Source organism: Pristiophorus japonicus, chromosome 11 (genome assembly GCF_044704955.1).
Source record: "Pristiophorus japonicus isolate sPriJap1 chromosome 11, sPriJap1.hap1, whole genome shotgun sequence".
NCBI lineage: Eukaryota > Metazoa > Chordata > Chondrichthyes > Pristiophoridae > Pristiophorus > Pristiophorus japonicus.
The window spans coordinates 206,186,398-206,199,827 of record NC_091987.1 but is presented as its reverse complement, the minus strand read 5'-3'; positions in this window follow the sequence as shown (position 1 = coordinate 206,199,827).

The following is a 13,430-nucleotide window of genomic DNA, read 5'->3' as shown; positions in this document are numbered from 1 at the left end:
GCTTTTCAATGCCAGATTTCGCGCATGCACGAAATTTTGAATGGGCCATTAAAGGAACCGTGCCCCCACCCCAAAAAAAATAATTAGGGGGAACATTGGTTGTGTGCTAGTTGTGAACACTAGGAACTGGACTGAGTGTGTGGAACCCTTACAACTATTTTTGTAAAACCATAAATCAAATGCCCCCTTATTAACAGGGGGCATTAAAATCAACAAATAAACAAATGAACTTTTTACCATACCTTAAATCAAATTAAAATTTGGTTGCCGGGGGTGATGATGCACTCCAGTCCCTCCGGCGCCCACATCTCGCGGAAGGCCGCGAGCGTACCGGTGGACACCGCGTGCTCCATCTCCAGGGACACCCTGGCTCGGATGTAACCGCGGAAGAGAGGCAGGCAGTCGGGCTGAACGACTCCCTCGACTGCCCGCTGCCGAGACCGGCTGATGGCCTCCTTGGCCATGCCCAGGAGCAATCCTACGAGGAGGCCTTCCGACCTGCCCGCTCCCCTCCGCACAGGGTGCCCAAAGATCAGGAGGGTGGGACTGAGGTGCAACGAGAATTTGAGGAGCAGCCCCTTCAAATATAGCCAGTGGAAACGTTCAACCCAACATTCTTCACTGGCTATGAACCTTGATGCCAGTTATGAAAGGCTTGTGTCCAATCCTCTCCGCCACCAATCTAAAAATGACTGCTACAAAGAATCATGGCTGATTCTAACATTCTTTTGTTTTTTTTCTGTCAAACTCAGGTCATTTTAACAATATTAAGCTGTTTATTTTAACAACTGCATATTCCTTTAGGTTCGTACTCCTGATGACATCATCTTTACTTTTTGTTTAAGGTGTCCAAAGATCATAATAAGAATATAAGAACATAAGAAATAGGAGCAGGAGTAGGCCATTTGACCCCTCGAGCCTGCTCCGCCATTCAATAAGATCATGTCTGATCTGATCATGGACTCAACTCCACTTTCCTGCCTGTTACCCATAACCCTTGATTCCCTTATCATTAAAAAAATCTGTCTATCTCCACCTTAAATATATTCAATGACCCGGCCTCCATAGATCCCTGGGGTAGAGAATACCATTGATTCACGAACCTCTGAGAGAAGAAATTCCTCCTCATTTCAGTTTTAAATGGGCGACCCCATATTCTGAAAATATATCCCCTAGTTCTAGGTTCCCTCGTCAGGGGAAACATTATTGCTTGTAACTTTTTGACGTTTAAAAGCGGATCTGATAGCTTAATTTATTTTCTAAATGTTCAAATGATTTAGACTTTCTTTATAGTAAGGGCGAAAGGAAAATGTTCCGCTCTGTACAATGCAAGTCAAGAGGAAGGACGACGGGAATCTGTGCATTAGGTATATGTTGTTCAGGATGAACAGTTCCTGAATTCAAGTGAGATTAATCAAGACCTTAATGCATCTCAGTATTTCTTTAAACATTGGGAGTCACACAGTACATCGAATCGCAACATGGAAACAGATAATTCAGCCCAACCATTCCATGGTGGTGTTTCTCCTCCATACGATCAGTAGTCCTAACCCCAGTTCCCATATCCCTTCATTTTCCTTTCCTTTAGCCACATATCTAACACAAAAAGACAGGGTCTCTGCTTCAGTCATAAAGTCCAGTTGTACACTCTGCAGCCTCATAACTCTCTGTGCAAAACCATTTTCTCCTGCTTCCTGTCCTAAACTTCCTACATTTAATCTTCTATCTATGTCCCTTTGTTCTAGATCCCTCAATCACTGAAAAGTCTTTTCTCTCTTGGCCAATATTTATCCCTCAATCAACATAACAAAAAAAGTCCAGATTATCTGGTCATTATCACAATGCTGTTTGTGGGAGTTTGCTGTGCGCAAATTGGCTGCCGCGTATCCCACATTGCAACAGTGACTACACTCCAAAAGTACTTCATTGGCTGTAAAGCGCTTTGAGACGTCCGGTGGTCATGAAAGGCGTTATGTAAATGCAAGTCTTTCTTTTTACTGTGTTTCATCCCTTCATAATTTTAAACATCCATCATCATCATCGAGGAAGACTTTAAACAAAAGAGGAATTTTAAACAGCGCCATCAAATCACACCTTAATCTCCTCGGCTCGAATGAAAATTGGCCCAGGACCATTATTGCAGGTGCAGAACAGAACTACCTTCAAGTGTGTGGAAGAACGAATAGTCCCTGAAGAGCTTACTAACCCAGCAAACAAATAATGTGTCAGTAAAGTGGTCAGAAGTTGTCATCTCCAGCTGTTGCCCAGATGTAGGAGGATGTGCAGAGGGGCCAGTAACAAAAACGAGGGGAGGGAAATGCGAAGAAAAGAGATAATCATTGAAACGTTGTGATAGCAAACCCACACATCACTTCTAAACAAGCTTAATTGAAAAAGAGGGAAAATAATTCAAGCACTTGTGCTTTGACCAGCACTGTGGTCTTGTTATTAAACCCTCAGAGATGATGGGCCATGAGGTTGCATTAAGCTGAATTACTTCACAAGCTAATACAAACTCCTGATTCATTCACTCTCCGCTCCCAGGAGATGTAATTAATTAGTCAACCAGAAGCTTTACACGCTCTATGAGTTGGCGTGGTAAAGGTTTATTTTGCATAAAGGTCAAGGTTGTTAATGTAGAACGTAAAGCCTTCAAAGAGTAGGGCTGCCCTGGGAGAGGGTCACAGCAAATGGAGAAGCATCTGTTCAACCCCTCAGCTTTCAGTGTTTGATTAGATGTTATGCTGTGCTGACTGAGTTAGGCCTCAGAGCGATTGCTATCTTCCATTCCATCATTAGTGCCATGCATGAATTAGAGGGAATATTTAATCTGTAGAGCTTGAGTCGCCTTTCATGAAATTGAGTGACCCCCAAATATATTCTGCCAGCTCTTCGCAAGCAAGTGAATTGGATTTTGTCTTGAAACATTATATCTATGGTACCTTGACTCAAGCAGTAAGGCAATGTTGCAGATAAATGCATATTTCTGCCCTAAGTCTGAAATGTTCTACTCTGTATTGGCCCTGAAACTCGTCCGAGTCTTAGGAACATAGGAACAGGGGGAGACCTTTCAGCCCCTCGTGCCTGTTCCGCCATTCAATGAGATCACAGCTGATCTGTGACCTAACTCCAGAAACCCGCCTTTGGCCCATATCCCTTAATACCTTTGGTTAACAAAAATCTATCAATCTCCGATTTTAAAATTAACAATTGATCTGGCATCAATTGCGGCAGAGAATTCCAAACTTCTATCACCTTTGAGTGCAGAAGAGTTTCCTGATTTCACTCCAGAAAGGTCTGGCTCTAATTTTTAGATTATACCCCCTAGTCCTAGATTCCCTAACCAGCGGAAATCGTTTCTCTCTATCTATCCTTTTTTTTCCCTTTTAATATCTTGAAAACTTCAATCAAATTATCCCTCAACCTTCTAAATTCCAGGAAATACAACCTTAATTTGTGCAATCTCTCCTTGTAATGTAACCCTTGTAGTCTGGGTATTGTTCTGGTAACGTTCTGGTACGTTGCACTCCCTATTGGAATTGTATCACATTAATCTTGTTAAAGGAGAAGAAAGGTGAAAGAGAGAAACTAGGAAAACATTCTAACATCTGTTGTGGGGAAGTTTATTGGAATCTATAATTAAGGACAGAGTGACTGAGCACTTAGGGAAATTTGAGCTGATTAGAGAGAGCCAACATGGATTTGTAACGGGTGGGTCATGACTAACAAACCTATTTGAATTTTTGAAGTAAGCAGGGAAATGCCTATGGATGTAGTTTATATGGACTTCCAGAAGGCATTTGATAAAGTTCCACGTAAGAGACTGTTAGCTAAAACTAAAGCTCATGGAATTGAAGGAAATTATTGACCTGGTTAAGAGATTGGTTAGGTGGTAGAAGGCAGAGAGTAGGGATAATCGTTATGTACTCGAACTGGGAGGGAGTGACTAGTAGTGTCCCACAAGGATCTGTGCTGGGGCCTCAACTATTCACTATATTTATTAATGACTTAGATAATGCAATAGAGAACCATATATCCACGTTTGCAGATGACACAAAGATAGGTGGCATAGTAAGTAGTGTGGACAGAGGCATAACATCACAAAGAGACATTGCTAGATTAAGTGAGTGGGCAAACCTGTGACAGATGGATTCCAACGCAGCTAAGTGTGAGATTATCCACCTTGTACCAAAAAAGGATAGCTCCGAGTGTTATTTAAGTGGTGAAAAGCTGGGAACAGTGGAGGTCCAAGGAGATTTAGGGGTCCATGTACACAAATCACTTAAATGTAGTAGTTAGGTAAAAGAAATAATCAAAAGGTTAAGGGAATGTTAGCATTGATAACTAGAGGACTAGAATATAAAGGGGAGGAAGCTTTGCCTTAGCTCTACAAAGCCTGCAATAGAGAACCATATATCCATGTTTGTTAGGTCACATCTGGAACACTGTACAGTTTTGGGCATCACACAGAAAGGATATATTGGCCTTGGAAGGAGTGGTGCAGCACAGATTCACCAGAATATTACCAGGGCTCCAATGGTTGGATTATGAAGAGAGGTTACATAAACAGGTTTGTATTCCCTGGAATATAGAAGGTTAAGGGGTGATTTGATTGAGGTTTTTAGGATTTTGAAAGAATTTGATAGGATAGATAGAAACTGTTTGTGCGAGTGGGGGAGTCTACACCAAGGAAGCATAACCTTAAAATCAGAGCCAGGTCCTGCAGGAAAGGAGTTAGGAAACACTTCTTCACTCAAAGGGAGGTAGAAGTGTGGCACCCTCTTTTCGGCCCTCACCCTCCGTTTACAAAGCTCTGGGCCTTACTGCTGCCACCCCAGGCCTATGCCACTTTTTACCAGGTGATCCTAGAAAGCAGCAGGAAGAGGGGTGGATTCGAATAAAATCGTCTGGAAAGCCGGGAACTGCTCCCTTCCTGAGGTGGGTAGCAAAAGAGTGGCCAGTTGGGGAGGCAAGGGGGAAGGAAATTAAACTTCGCGTGGGAGGCAGTGGTAGAGGCCTCCTCACCCTCCATTCCAGCCCAATGAATCTTTACATCGAATTGCATAGAATGTACAGCACAGAAACAGGCCATTCGGCCTAAATGGTTAATGCTGGTATTTATGTTCCACACGCACCTCCTCCTGTTATATATGCAGACTACAGATATACTCTCTGTGTAGTCACTGTATGGTTGCATTAGATGGAGACTTGTTTACCTGATGTACTATCAATAAGGTTTACACTGTGTATATACGATGCTGGCACCACTAGAGGGTGCAACTGGTGGAGACTGGGGTTTCCTGCCCTGGTGGCAGGGGCTGTATAAAAGGGCAGCCACTCACTCGAGTTATGAATAAAGGACTAAGGTTACTGCAGTTTAAGTATAACACATTGCCTCGTGGAGTCATTCATAGGTACATTACAGACTTAACGGGCCAGCCCACACTGCGATCTGTGGATAGTAGGAGCATGCGTGCGCACTAGGTCCGTGCAGCAGAGCTTGGCTTGGTTAACCCTTGCCACTGGATCAAGACCTAGCTCTGTCAAGCCCGTGTGGTGGCTGATGTGCAACGGCCACCCCGTTAAAAGAATCCACACACAGGCATCTTCCACCCTTTAGTATGTAGTTCGGGACCTAGATTGTCAGGTCCCTCATTGAAACACCTGTAAACTCATCCACTTTTGGTGTGGAAGCAGGTCATCCTCGATATGAGGGACTGCCTAATACTATACAGACATAACGCCTCCCACCCCTCTTTATCTAACATTACAACAGGGACTACGCTTCAAAAGTACTTTATTGGCTGTAAAGCACTTTGTGACGTCCGGTGGTCATGAAAGTGCCATTTAAATGCAATCCTTTCTTTAACCCCATCAGCATAACCTTCTATTCCTTTCTCACTCATATGTTTATTTAGCTTCCTCTTAAATGCATCTATGCTATTTGCCTCAACTACCCCTTGGGGTAACCAGTTCCACATTCTATTCCCTCTCTGGTAAAATAAAAGTTGCTCCTGAATTCCCTATTGGATTTATTAGTGACTATCTTATATTTATGGTCTCTGGTTCTGGTCTCACAAACAAGTGGGAACATCTTCTCTGCGTCTACCCTAGCAACCCTTTCATAATCGCAAAGACCTCCATCAGTTCAACCATCAATCTTCTCTTTTCTAGAGAAAAGTGGCCCAGGCTAGTCACAATTTCCTAATAGGTATAACCTCTCAGTTCTGGTATAATTCTTGTCAATCTGATTGTTCACCTTTTCCAGTGCCTCTATATCCTTTAGGGAGAACAGTGCACAGTACTCCAAGTGGTCTAACCAAGGTTCTATACATGTTTAACATAATTTCTCTGCTTTTCAACTCTATCCCTCCAGAAATGAACCCCCATGCATTGTTTGCCTTTTTATGGCCTTATTAACCTTTCTGTATATAGTTTTTATAAGGTGTCGGCTGAGGCTCAATTGGTATCACTCCCGCCTCTGACCAGATAATCTGTTTTAGTGATGTTGGTTGAGGGATAAATATTGGCCAGGACACCGGGGATAACTTCCCTGCTCTTCTTCGGAAAAAGTGCCATGGGATCGCTTACCTCCACATGAGAGAGCAGACGGGGCCTCTTGGTTGTGGGTTCAAATCCCACTCCAGAGACCTGAGCACAAAAATCTAGGCCAATACACCAGTGGAGTGCTGCACTGTCAGAGGTGCCGTCTTTTGGATAAGATGTTAAACCGAGGCCCCGTCCGTTATCTGCCTTCAGTTATCTCCACAGATGTTAACGGTACCTCAGGTTTATGATCCAGTGGGATATAGATCCTGCCCGCACGGACAGCTTGGCAATCAGCAGCAAAAATCACATTGTCGTGTCAAGGTCTAATACATTGGGCAAAGGGGCAGCTTATGGGCGGTAATTTGCCGTACTAAAGTACCGGGGTAGGGGGGAGCTTTATCGCAAGCTTGTGGAAGCGGCAACCAATAGATGGGAACGCCACAGTCCGTTGCCTATTGAATACTGATATCGCTCACTGAAAACTATTCTCCGCTACTGTCAGTTCACTGGAAATGAGAGATCAATCTCCAATCAATGAAGCTCATTTCTGTTCGAGGGAGGTTTTGTGTGTGTGTGTGTGTGTGTGTGTTTGCTGTAATGAGTCCAATAAATGCTCAGAATCAGATGTTAAACTTCTTGACATTGGTGCGTTCTTCCTTCAGCCCTTTATGAAACATATTGTGAAAACTGAGACATGTGGTGACATATATTTTATCTCTATGAACCTAGGGAGTAAAATTATAAATAGCATGAATACTAGTCAAATAGCAACACAGAAAAGCTCTGTTTCAAGGAATTACATGAAATATTGACTCAAACATATAATTTCTCAGGATAGTACCACACTTCTGATGAACCTTTGTCTCCTAATACACTTGTAACAGGAAAATAAAACCAATCCTGTCAGCAGTTTCCTGAATTGATTTAATGAGCAAATTAATGAGCGTGTGGTTCAATGACATGACGTTTTCATCGTTATTAAATGGTGTGGCAAAGTCCTGTCTGGTCCCTTTGTTTTTACCATTTGCGAGCTCATCGTCATCATAGTCAGTCCCTCGGAGTCGAGGATGACTTGCTTCCACTCCAAAAGTGAGTTCTCAGGTGATTAAGGAGTCCAATGCAGGACCGACAGTCTCTGTCACAGGTGGGGCAGACAGTGGTTGAAGGAAAAGGCGGTCGGGGTCCAGGGTTGATGCACGCTCCTTCCGCTGCCTGCGCTTGGTTTCTGCATGCTCTTGGCAATGGGACTCGAGGTGCTCAGCACCCTCCCGGATGCTCTTCTGCTATTCCTCCACTTTGGGCAGTCGTGGGCTCAGGATTCCCAGGAGTCAGTGAGAGCTACTTGAGTGCCAACCATCAGAGCAGTGGTGCTCATAATACACGCACACCCCGCCACCCCCTCAGCCAACACAAGCGTCAGACTTTCTGCACTACGTGCCTCGAAGCCTTCATTCCCCAGCTGTGGGATGTCGACCAAACTGGAATGAAGTATCGCGCTCTCTCCCTTTCATGTTCCCCAGCCAAAGGCAGCAAAGGGAATGCTATACAGAGCTTGGATTATCTCAGGTTCCACAAAGAAATGGAAAGGCCTTATTAAATTGGAACTCTTTGTTCCTGTGAGCTTTGTTTTATCTCTCCCTGGGGAAATATCTGACCTTCACGTGGTAACTCCCACAAATGGCACCGTGAGGTCCACTGCCGATACAGCCCCCGTGACTATTAGCAAGTGTTGTCGGCTGAAGCTTTTCAGAAATAATGAAGGAGTTTTGCAACTTGCCAGAACAACTTTCTGATACCAAAGAACCTTGAAATGAATAAAGAAAACTCTTCCAGTAGCAGGGGATAGCACACAGCCACTCAAACTTCAAAAACCCTGTCAGGTCCAAGTGATGGGCCCTTTAAATAGTGTCGCTGGAGCCGGCTCCCTGTTGCTGCACGTCACGTGAAGCCACCTGAAGCGTGTAGCAGGACGCCGGCTCCAGCAATGCTATTTAAAAATCAGGAGCTCGCTGTGTGGGAATTGCAGCAACAGATCTTCTTTCATTACTGTGTGCTGTAGTGTGTTGTTACAATAGTCTTGAGTAGGGTGCTACGGGCTGATGGTATAATTTGCTTGAGTAACAAACAATTGGAAGATAATGCAGCAAGCTTCCATGTAAGTTAATCCTGTCCCTTTAAAGAAAAATCAATGTATTTTGAGATGTGAAACATTCATTTAAGCACTATCCTGTATATAAATTTATGCACTATCCGGGCTATAAATAGAGCTGGAGCGCTGGGCCCTGGAACATCATGGGCCACCCCGACCTGTGTGAGAACACCACCGCAGGTCGGGGCTATAAATAGAGCTGGAGCACCGGGCCCTGGAACATCATGGCGGCGGTGCGGTGAATGAGGGTACGGGGTCCAGAAGAGCCGGGGGCCCAGGGGCAGCACGGGCCAGCCCACACTGCGATATGTGCGCGCACTAGGTCCGTGCAGCAGAGCAGGTCTCCAGTCGTCCTGGTTAACCCTTGCCACTGGATAAAGGCCTAGCTCTGTCGAGCCCGTGTGGTGGCTGGTGTGCAACGGTCACCACACGTTAAAAAAATCCACGCACAGGCATCTTCCACCCCCTCAACTGGAGTTCAGGACTGGAACATCGGGTCCTTCATTGAAACATCTGTGAACTCTTGTGGAAGCAATTCATCCTCGTTCAAGGGACCGACTATGATGTTGATGACATAATTCCCTCCCCCCTCCCCCTTCCTTCCAGTCCAGGGGGAGCTTGGGCTATTTACACTACCTTCAACTGCTGCCCGGCTGAGAATAGCTGTGTTACTACAAACTGGCAATTCAACCCAAGCCTTGCTGTTTGTTGTGGCTCCGTCATACCGCACCTTTGGCCATTGAGCTACGGACACTTTCAACCCAGTTCACGATGACTGTGAGCCCGCAAAACTAATCTGTTCAGAAACTGGTGCTGTGGCTCAGTGGGCAGCACTCTCGCCTCTGAGTCACAAGGTTATGGATTCAAGTCCAGGGACTTGAGCTCAAACAATCTAGGCTGACACAGTGCAGTATTGACGGAGTGCTGCACTGTCGAAAGTGCCTTCTTTCGGGTGAGACCGAGGTCCTGTCTGCTCTCTCTCTCTCGTGGACGTAAAATATCCCATGGCACGATTTGGAAGAAGAGCAGGGGAGTTATCCTTGGTGTCCTGGCCAATATTTATCCCTCAATCAATATAACAATGGAACAGATTATCTGGTCATTATCACATTGCTGTTTGTGGGAGTTTGCTTGTGCGCAAATTGGCTGCCACGTTGCCCACATTACAACAGTGACCACACTCCAAAAATTAATTCATTGGCTGTAAAGCGCTTTGAGATGTCCGGTGGTCATGAAAGGCGCTATATAAATCCAGGTCTCCCTTTATTTCAGTAATCTCACTCACAGGACGAAAGGTTTGGGTAATGGAAATCTACACTGGGGGCAATTGGAGGAGCACTTCTGAGATCAGCACATGGTTAGGACAATGTAGAGAGACCTTTACCTTGCATTTCTCTATGTGGTCTCATTTGAGAATGCTTAATTAGCACTGGGCAAAAGTAGAAAGTGTTAACAGTCAACTGATCAAAATATACAATTTTTAAAATATGATTTGCCGTGCTGTCTAAGCCCTAAGTTTTGGAATCCCCCCCACCGCCCCCCCTCCCCCGTTCCCCCTCAGGCCTCTCTGCATCTCTCGCTTCTCCTTTAAGACGCTTGGGTGCGGACAGGATTGGTCTTTGATAAGATGCCTCACTCGTTGTAACTGTTGTAGACTAGTGGACTGCTCCACCTAGTGGACTACTGATGTAATAACAACCACTGATGTAAGAACAATAAAAGATCATGTGGCGAGGTCATGTGATCACAGTTCTGTCAGGAGCCATCTTGTAATGTGTGTGCTTGTGCAGCTGTGTCTGAAGATGTCACAATAACCTGCCAAGAGTTAACCCTCTTACGTGGGCACTTGGGTGTGATACCGGAGGGTGATTACCGATGCTCCCTGTGAGCTGCGCTTTGTTCTGCGCGGCCTGTTTCGTTGAATGCGCGGCCCCTTTAAATTTCTGCGCATGCGCGGTATCTACAATGTAAAAACCGGTGAGCGGCCTGCGCGGGACCGTGCAGATTATTGCGCGGTCACGCATGTGCACAGCTTAGCGGGAACTTTGGTGTTTAGCACCCGCAGGGCTATATAACGACCTAAATCAGCCACTTCATAAGAGAAGGAGGGAAAGTTAGGGGGATTTTTTGCTTTAAATACTTGCTCTCTTAGTTAGCTGTGACATGATGTCTGCTGTCAATGTTACTCCAGAAATAACACCCTGAATTCTCTGACATCAGTGTTCTAGCTTTTGAACTCGGTTTTCTGCCAAAAGTTGAGACGTGTGAAACTCATCACATTCTGGCACTGACACTGCCAAGAATATCAGGAAGACTAAATGAGAAAAAGCTGTTTGACCTATCATGCCTGTACCTTCCACAATCCACGCCTGACTACCTAACACGTGGACTTTCCATCCCTGCCTCCTACCCAGATCGCTACAATCTCTTCCCAATTCTCATATGAATCAAACAGATTTGCTAATAGCTTTATAATCCGAAATCTCCTCTCACAGTATGAGCTCATACCGACTCCAAGATGCCAGCTTTGTTCAGACAGAAGTACTCTTCTTCTCTGTTCAAAGGTTATGAGTTCAAGCTCCAGTCCACGACTTGCTAAGGCCCTAATCTCTGGAATTTCTTCCCTAAACCTCTCTGCCTCTCCACTTTTCTCTCCTCCTTTGAGACGCTCTTTGACCTAGTATTTGGTCACCTATCGTAATGTCTCCTTCTTTGGCTCAGTGTCAATTTTTGTCTTATTATGCTTCTGTGAAGCACCTTGGGATGTTTTATGATGTTAAAGGGGCTATATAAATGAAAGTTGTTGTTTCTGTTGAATACTCAATCTAAATTGGTGCTTCAGTAGTATAGCTAGACTACTGTGGTGTGAAAGTGTGGCTGTTTGGAAGAGATACTGCGGCCGAAATTCAGTGCTACCAGAAAGCTGGTGATGTTGAGGCCTTTTTCCCAGATTAGTGCCACAAAGTTTGTGGCAGCCATTGTATCCAAATTCAGCTTTTTGACCACAAAGTGCCCCAGTTTTATTTCGCCCTTCAAACCTGAAAGTTTGCAGTCTTAATTGGAGCGTTATTCCCACGGGAAATTCACCCGTAGGGTGATGTGACAGCCGCTATTGCAGCACAGGCGCGAGGGAACGAGCGTATCGGTGCTGCTTTGGAGAGGTTGGCTGTGGCTCTGCAAGAGTTGACGGAGCGTCTAAGTGCAGTCATATCTGGTGACTTTCAGACTGTGGCTGTTCGCATGCAGTCTCAGCTGGGCGCCCCCCGAGACCTCAGCGTTGCTTTCGCGGCTGGGTCCACCATGGGCCACCTGCCGGTGTGGCTCCACAGCACCGGCCTGAGCTCCCTCAGATCGGTGGTGGCGGTATTGTGCCGCCCCTGGTGAGTTACTCAGGCTCCTCGGGCCAGGATACGGATGCTGCGCTCCCTCCGGCTCGCAGCATTCCTGGCCCCAGACCTGTCACTCCGCCAGTGCCTCCACGCTTGGCCTCGCCCGAGCCAAGTCAGACTGAACCCTCCCAGGAGGATGCTGACCAGTCTCCAGCCGGCCCTTCCAGGCCCAAAGCTGCTCGAGGGCATCCTGGAAGGACATCTGCAGCTTCCACACAGGGAACACAACAGCCTTCCCAGACCCGTGAGTCAGCCACAGGGGGAGACACTGAGGCGAAGTCGCAGGTTAGGCATGCGTAAGATCATCATAGGCAGTCCCTCGAAGTCGAGGATGACTTGCTTCCACTCTAAATATGAGTTCTCAGGTGGCTGAACAGTCCAATGCAGGAATTACAGTCTCTGTCACAGGTGGGGCAGACAGTGGTTGGAGGAAACGGTGGGTGGGGAGTCTGGTTTGCTGCACGCTCTTTCCACTGTCTGCACTTGATTTCTGCATGCTCTCGGCGACGAGACTCGAGGTGCTCAGTGCCCTCCCGGATGCTCTTCCTCCACTTTGGGTGGTCTTTGGCCAGGGACTCCCAGGTGTCAGTGGAGATGTTGCACTTTATCAAGGAGGCTTTGAGAGTGTCCTTGTAACGTTTCCTCTGCCCACCTGGGGCTTACTTGCCGCGTCAAGGTTCCGAGAAGAGTGCTTGCTTTGGGAGTTTCGTGTCAGGCATGCGGACGATGTGGCCCAACCAACGGGGCTGATCAGTGTGGTCAGTGCTTCGATGCTGGGGATGTTGGCGAGAAGACCGACGTTGGTGCGTCTCTCCTCCCAATGGATTTGCAGGATCTTGCGGAGGCAGCGCTGGTGGTACTCCTCCAGTACTTTGCTGTATGTAGTCCATGTCTCTGAGCCATATAGCAGGGTGGGTATCACTACTGCCCTGTAGACCATAAGCTTGGTGTCAGATTTGAGGTTCTGGTCTTCCTCAGGCGACCGAAGGCTGTGCTGACACTGGACCTTGTCATCGATGTCTGCCCTTGCTGACAGTAGGTTCCCGAGGTATGGAAAATGATTCACGTTGTCCAAGGCCTCACTGTGGATTTTGATAACCGGGGAGCAGTGCTGTGTGGCGGGGGCAGGTTGGTGGAAGACATTTGTCTCATGAATGTTTAGTGTAAGGCCCATGCTTTCGTTGGCCTCGGTGAAGATGTTGACGATGGCTTGGAGTTTGACCTCCGAGTGTGCACAGACGCAAGTGTCGTCTGCGTACTGTAGTTCGATGACCGAGGATGGGACAACCTTGGATCTAGCCTGGGGGGCGGCAGAGGTGGAACAGATTCCCACTTGTTACTGC